Below are 8343 nucleotides of genomic sequence, written 5' to 3'. Positions count from 1 at the left end.
TATTGGCCAAGGTGGAAGCCACCAAAGATTACCTGCTGGTCGTATGGCTACCACAAGGGCTTGAGTTAATACAAGAGCAACCTTTGCTTACGACCAATGAATTATATAGGTAATAGGCAAGTACTAACTAGGATTGCATTTATCCAGAGCACCAAAGCTGGCATGGTAAAAGGCTGGCTGAGCTGAGGCCATACCGTAGAACCACAAAAGCACATGAAAACATTCCTGCAATACTGGTGCTTGGCTGCCTGGATGATCATTACATGGTCATGAAATGCTTAGCACAAAGCAGTGATAGCTGATTATGCCCCCTAAATACTGCTGTGGTACTAACACTAAGTGGTTCCATTAGCAAGTTTGTTTCACCAGTTCTTAATTACAGAGAAACTTGGGAAGCTAGAAACATCGAAGGAACCCTTTGCCCTAACCAGAAAAATCTTGTCTTTATTCCTATGACATTTTAAAATTTCTCACCCTATTCAGTTTGAAAACCTGTTGTAGGCTGTTAGGATTTAAATCAATACATGCTGATTTTGAGACTTCAAAGGTAAATGGAAGGTTAGGTAGACAGCTACAAAATTGCTTCCTTTCAATGGTTTTCAGGTGCATAAGAAATAGAATTAAATACCTTTCTGGTCTCCCAAACTGTCCACTATAATACCCCACACCAGTCATTATTTAACTGAATTTAAAAGCTCTCCCTAAAGATTGTGATGTATCTTGAAGCACAGAGCTGCCTGCTCTCAGCATTATCTCTGTAAATTATTATTAGCAAAAAACTTGTGTCCATCAACTCTTTCTCCACACAACATTCTGCAAAAGCATGAGAGGACTGACTTAAACCCTGAAGAAACTTAACCAAAGGTCACTACTGGGCAATAGACCCTTGCAGACATTACTACAGCCCTTACAGCCATTGAAATGGCCCTAGACTGAGGCATAGCAAAAGAAAAGGACCTGTCCAACGAGAATGCAATGAGTAGGGGTGGAGTCTCTTTTAAACTGCCTGCTTTGTCTCAGCCTATATTTGCTCTGATTTAAATAGTGTATAGTTCTCATTTATGTTCTAACCAGACACAGCTCTTGAGAGCCAAAGCCTTTCTTGCGTATCAGGGACACTTGTTTTAAGGAGAAGCCCTCTGAAAGCTCTGAATGATTCAGTGATTCCCCACCCAACAGGAAATCATCACCTTTCTTCTGCTGTAAATAACTTGAACCTTTTTTTCTATTTAAAAATAATATCTATTACAAATACCTTATGAGAGAGTTCTGCATAATCTGAAAACACATGAAAAGCATTCAAATACTGTAGGAATGAAAACTATTAAACATGTTGTAGATAAATAAGACATAGTTTGCATGTCCCTCTGCTTTCAGTACAAAGTTGTGATGAAGAGGCAGGTTCTGTAATTTGAGCAAAAATTTCAAGAAGATTGTATTTTCCGGGGCTTTTGACTCCTATCTGCATAAACACATCGTCCTGAAGCTTCCCAACAAATGTCACCTGAAGTCCAAAGCATGTGACTATGGAACAGTGTAAATGTCCTCCCTGTGCCTTTCAAGATACTCAAATAGCGTCCTTAAGCCTTGCTACATTTGACTTTAAAAATGTCATAATGCAGTTTATTCCTTACTTGTTTTATTTATACTTGCTGTAATTCTAAGAGGCTTGAAGACCTGACACTAAATTCTTAATGAAATACTTTGTGACTTTCATACAGTTTTCCACTGAATTTAGATAGCCAGAGGCATTTTTAGCTGCTTAAACAGAGGAGCAGTTGTCAGTGTTGTGTCCATCCTGGGGAGAGACTGTATTAGCTCCTGGGAAGACCATGCTGGGTTATCCAGAGGGAAGGGGAGCTGGTTTATGATGTTTTGGTGGGCTGCTCCACCAAACCAAACTGTCATCTTTGATCACTTTCTCTCAGAACCTTCCCATTTCATATGAATTAAAGAAATAAATCAAAGTTGCCTTCAGACATTTCCAATCAGTGCGAGCACGAGTCCTTAACAGGGTATTAGAGGTGCTGGGGGGATGTATGGGGTCAGGAACACACTGCCATTCCTCAGCACAGCACGCAGAGCACGGATGGTGGTTATTGATAATTACATATACAGCTGCATGGTATTTTTAGTTATTGTTATGCTTGTGGCCCTCGTTTTGCTTAAACTATTACTAATCCTCCCTCTTCTTGGTTTTCCTCTGTTACTTTTAGAAAGAAAGTTATTTACCCAAAGAGTAGAGTGGCAGCGGAGTCTCCTTCTTCATATTCATGCATCTTTTTCCTAGCTGTTGAAGATGTTTTGAACACCTCATTGTGCTTTCCTTCTTACCGTTCAGATGGCTGAGATGGAGAGGATGATAAAGAACCCTGTATTACAGACTCTCTGCAAAGCACCCCCAGATAGTAGTGATGTTTTTAACATTTTCTTTCCGAAAAATCTCTCTACCCTCTCTCCTCAGTCACATGGCCCTGTGCATTTACTATGAAGCTTTTCATCTTGCTTCAATTAGACAAGGGACACATGCATCCTAAGTCACTTTTGTGCTAGGTGTAATGACACAAGCAAAAAATTAAAGCAAACAAACTGATCTCACTGTTCTGATGGTTCAGCTGTGGTTTAATGAGACAATTTCTTACAGTTAAAGATTTCTACTAGAAGCCAGAGCTGGATTTCTTCTGAGGTATTGGTGAAAACCATATCCATGCACAATACTGATCCGAAAAGTGGCTGCTGCTGCCAGCGCTCCAGCCCGGTGACACGGTGCCTCAGCGATGCTCTTTACTCTCCTCATCCCACTGCCAAGCGGCAGCATCACCGCAGCTGATGGCATCAGACAGTGTTCTCACCGTGAGCTTCATTTGCTCATTTTTGCTGGTCAGTGACCTCCAGACTACTCAGTAGATTATTTCTGCCTAAAAATGTAAATGTTTGTATGTATGTGCCAAGTAAAAGTATAGGGGCACAGGAGGGGAAGGGAACATCGATGCATATCTGGGTGAAATCCAGTAATTCAGCTGCCAAAACAGTTAAGCAGCTTCATCAAGTTTGCTCCCAGCTTCAGACTTTTGAATTTCATCCTAGACAACAAACACCATGACAAGGTAAAGAAGCTTTGACTTCCAATTATATTATAAATAAAATAAATATAGTCATCTGGGCTGTATACTGCAGTTCTTTATATTTGTCAACATCTTGATGAAACTAGTTGATTTGAATAAAATTCAAATACATGGAAATGTATTAGTATTAATTAGTCTGTCCTCAGCACCCATCTGATGTTTTTACTTGTTATCAGAACATCCACAGAAGTTGAACTGTTAAGAAAATTGCTCAGTGAAGAATGATTTACAACTTGAGTTTCCTTGGTGTCTATGTCTTAGCAAACGCTGATTTTTCTTATGTTTTTATTTTTCATTCTACACAGCACCATTCGATAACCGTTTTTTCTTGCCAAAAGTTCTTTTGTATTGTGTAGTAATAGAAGAACCAGCTACTTGGAAATGTAGCAAACAATTGGTAACTAAGAGATCAAATTACCTCTATTTCCATTTTATCATTTTGTTCTTATTTCATAAAAACATAATTTTTGCCTTTATCCAAACACCGCTCACCACAACTGCAGCATGAAAAATCAATGTAAATTTATAGAGGTCTGAATGTACAATCCATTTTCCTCCACTTACACTTCTCATCTCTTTACTTTCTTTTCTTCATGACTATTCCATTTTTTATACTTTGATATCAGACACTTACAGTACAGGATTAAATTCAGACTATCCAAATTGGATTTAATGTCCTTTACCGAGAAGAACTGCAACTATGTTACATTGGATCTGAATTATTTTTTATAACTGCTCAACTTCTTTCCACGTGCAGCAGAACTGAACCATTTGCAGTGAAAACGTAAGCAAGCCCCTTGCGTTAGGCACGGAAGAGCTTTCTCTTCCTTCCAGACCACTGGCATACAGTAGTGCTCCGAGCAGCCAGCTGCCATTAAGCAGCATGGCTGAGGGAAAGATTTGTTAAGCTATTTTGCTTTTTTAGGAGAGACAATTTAAACTATAGATCTAAGAACCAGATTTTTCTGTTACACGATGCACACACATTTTCTGTAATGATTCTTATCAAGTCATACAGTACTTCCCGTGCGGAGCTCATAGCTCTTGTGATCAGTGCATTACACATGCTAGACAGAGAGACTTTACCCTTAGTATTTCACTTAAGCCAGGGATTGCAAGTAGGCTGCTGTATTAAATCAATTTTTTGGTTCTCATACAGTAACACAATAAAGTCATGTTAGGTTTTCCAGTACTGGCAAAGAAAGTTGAAACAAAATATCCATAGTCCGATGCAGATTTAAAACAGAATCGGTGCAAATTTAATTCTCCGATCACAGAGAATATAAATAAAGGATATTGGTGTTTAAGACAAACTCAGAAGACTAACTCCTATCTATTTAATATATGTAATGATATATTTCCCTGCCCACATGTGATCAGAACTGTTAAAGATTATTATGTAATGCATTTGGAAACAGGACATTAAAAACATACTTTTCTCCCAGTGAAAGAAAAACAGCAGTTCCTGTTAAAGTTTTTTGCAAGCAGAAGCCCCTCCAGCCATGCGTCGGAGAGCTGGGGCAGTAACCCGTGCTGATGTGGGGGCTGCACCGCTGCGTTACCAGCCCGGGCTTCCTCCCCTCCCCTGCTTGCGCCGTATTGCGCCGTCAGGGCCTGATCCTGCCACCCGCTGCTCCGCAGCAGCTGAAGACGCGTCGACGTGGTGATGCATGTGTGCATGTGGAGACGGGCAAGTTTCGGCACAACCAGGCTGCTCCTCCTGGGCCTGGCTGCTTAACCCGTGGTCCCAGCAAGCCGTGACCACTCCGTGCAAGTGGCAGCAGGTAAACTTGGAAAAACCCAAACCCGTACGACCTTTTTCTTTCTATTTCCCTCCAGGCCTGCAAATGAGTCCTCCTCAATTGCTGCCAGCCACAGAAGTCCTAGGGTGACAGCAACACATCACTAGGAGCAGAACTGCTCCACTTCCTCAGAGTTTTCCCTCCTTTTATGCCATAAATGCTACTATCTAAACTGGCTTCCAGACAGAAAGCTGGTTGCTGTATAATACATTCGTCTTCTTTCTCCCCTCTCTGTTGCTTGTATATTCACTGCTGGGTCTAGCCTCTAAGGAAGAGGTTACTGTCTGAATTAAAGCCATGAGTCAGTGGGAATAGAGTCCAAAAAATGCCCATATTCTTGCTGTTAACACATTGAAGAGTATGTTATGCTAAAGTTCAGCTGCCAGCATTTTCATTTATTCTGACTCCTACTTCAGGGAAGTGCTGAGGTTATTTCTTGAGCAGTCAAGGCAATTTCACTGGACCATGAAGCAACTGAGCTTCTGTGATGAACTCTTATCCCCAGTCCATAATAAGTGAGACATAGCATATACAGGGAATAAGGTACAATTGAGTACATTCAGTTTATACTGTTTCTCAGAAAAGCTTTAAAGCAGCAAACTTCGGCTGTGAGACTACTTCTCCTTCAGTGTCCTCCCACCAAAATGACCACACAGCAGATGTTTTGTTAAGTATATTTTCTTTGATACATCACCTTTTGCTTGGTTTTTGCTGGTTTGATTGTTCCTGGGTTATTTTTTGGAAGACATTTTTCTCTTTTTCCTAGCCAAACTATCAATGAATGTCTTTAGAGAAAACAGACCTTTTCAGCAATAGCTTGGTTGCTCTCTCTTGAGTTGAATGATACAAAACCTCTCTGAGCAACAGGGAGGCCTGAATGGATTTCATTATAATATGATGTAAAATATGGGTCTTGCACAGTCATAATCATGCACTTTCACAACAATTATTTCCTCTCCTGATTGGAAGAGGACTGTGCCTTGGTGAATCATTGTGAATATAAACCACCTAATAGTTCATTAAATCAGTATGAGAAAAGTAGTACAGTAAAACCAATGTCCAGACTGCAAATGAACTGTGGCAGCTTCAAAACTGAAAGTGGGTCAGCTGAGGTACACACAGAGCGAGCCAGAAGGTCACAGAGGCATTTAGAAGACCATGGGCTGCAGCAGGAGAGCACTGGGACTACCAGCATAGCTACACATCCTCCTTGCACTGACACCATAGTTTAAAAAAACAACCCAACTTGCCCAGAGACATTGAATAAACTTGCTTTGTTTACACACCTTTAAAAAAAGATGCAAGGTGCAGTCTGGAGGATCGATATCTGTTATCGTGCTTTGTCTTCAACTGCTGGTCATCTGCACAAACTAGTGAGAACTCCCATGGGCAGGGAAGCCAAGTCCACCTGTGTGGGATGATTGGACCAGGGTGTTCTGTGGGTCTGCATCTCAAGGATGAGCTTTTGTGAGGATTTGCTGATGTCAAAGTGCTGTAAACAATTTTGGGGGTTCCCCTACCTTCCCCACAAGCTGCTTTCATGAGGCATTTGGGGGCACTCTGTCACACACATGGCTGTGACTGAGCAGTGAGTTTAGCATTCATAGGGAGGAACAGAAAGACACCCCTAAAAAGGCGGAGAGTTGGCATGCTCATTTGGGCCTTCCCTCTAGAGGAAATCAGGCCAAAAATTACTTTTATCGCAAAAAAATCTCCAGAAATATATACTGTGGTCAAGTGCCAAATTTGGAAAACATCAACCCCAACACAGGAATTTGGAGAAAAAGTATGACTGCAAGGAAATACTTTCCCATAAAAAATGGTAAAATGCGTAGCTTTAGCTACCACAAAAGCGAAAAATGAAGATGCTGGAATTACTGAAAGACTGTTTGTCCAGTTGCAAGGGTTAATTTGTTTTTCAGTGATAAACTGAGCTGGATGGTGCCATAAACTGATCAGGAGCTTTTGTAGAGCTTTTTTTTCCCCTGTACAACAAGACAGACTGCAGACTGCTAATGCAGCTTTGTTTACACATTCGGTTCATTCAGCTGATGGCCACTGCCACATATGAGGCGAGACACAGGTGATTTCTTCCCAGAAAGGGAATTTGTCCAGCCTTAAGCAGAGTTCCCTCAAGAGACCACTGGTAATGGCAGACAGCACTGACCTAAAAATACCTGGTTGCCAAAACAAGATCGTCTCATTTTCCTTTGCTGGCTTGGCCAAAAGTCAAGTTCATTCTTCAAATCTCTTTGGGGTTTTTTTTTTGTTTTTTTTTTAAGGTTCCTGTGAGCAGTGATTAACAATTCCTGTATTCATGTTGCGACGATGGTGGTGTGATACCGGTGCGAGCGTGCCAGCTCTGTCACAGTCTAGACATGCAGGTACACATGATGTGCTCACACCCTGTCATCTGACAGGCCTGCAGGTAGCAGAGATGTATATCTCCTCAGTGAGTTTTAATAACCAAGGCGCTAAAGCTGTGAAGTACCAAGCACTTCCTACCCACCCACTTCTTTGTCAGATTAAGCCTAAATCTCTCTGAATGTGTGTTTCTTTGCTAGGACAATATTTAGGATATATTTAAAATCTTTTCTCTTTTACAGCTGCACAATTCGGTTCACTTGTTTTAACTGCAAAGCTGTTTCTCAGAGACCAAGAATAATAATGTAAAAACTATGAAGTTAATTTAAGATCTGGTGATGATCAACCAGTTTCAAGCAACTCTTCAGTGTTTCAGATGGACTCATTTTCAGACAGAGTCAGCTACAGCTGGGACACTTGGAGAAGTCAGCTCAGTTTTCAGGGGGTCCCTTCAGTCTTCACTTCTCATACTTTTCCTTGGCTTTTTTATTCTTCTCTTCACTCCTTTTACATCTCTGTTCCTCCTAGCTCTTTCCTCCCTTCTTATACAGCTTTATCCTCTCCTCTTTTCTTGCTAACACTGTCAGCTGCAGCCACAGCACAAGCAGAACTAAACATTTTCTGTGTCAGCCCTCCAGGAATGAGTAGTCTAAGACCCAAGAGCTGAGGAAGGAGAACACGAAGGACCAGATCATCACAGTACGGCCACCTTTTAGTCATTATCCCAGCCCTGGTGGGTTTGGATTCCTCTAACCACAGCCCTGATCGTCAGTGCCCCTGAAGTCTATTTACAACTTGTTTAATAATTTCCACCAGCTGGCCCTTATTGAGAGTGTCACTCAGTATTTATGTAACAATTTCATGTATCAAATAACATGGCAAAAAACTACATCCTAACCAACTTTATTGTTTTTAGGCTGATAAATTTTTGTTTTTAATTAACAGGCATTTGTTGTCAGTAGTTTTCCTCTGGAGGTTCTCAAAACCCTGTTGGGAACGAGCATTCAAACCTCCTTTCTCCCCAGCAGATTTTGGATCAGGCCCCCAGTGCT

The sequence above is a fragment of the Haliaeetus leucocephalus genome, unplaced genomic scaffold (genome assembly GCF_000737465.1).
Source record: "Haliaeetus leucocephalus isolate CR32 unplaced genomic scaffold, Haliaeetus_leucocephalus-4.0 Scaffold566, whole genome shotgun sequence".
NCBI lineage: Eukaryota > Metazoa > Chordata > Aves > Accipitriformes > Accipitridae > Haliaeetus > Haliaeetus leucocephalus.
Note: the sequence above shows the minus strand (reverse complement) of the source record.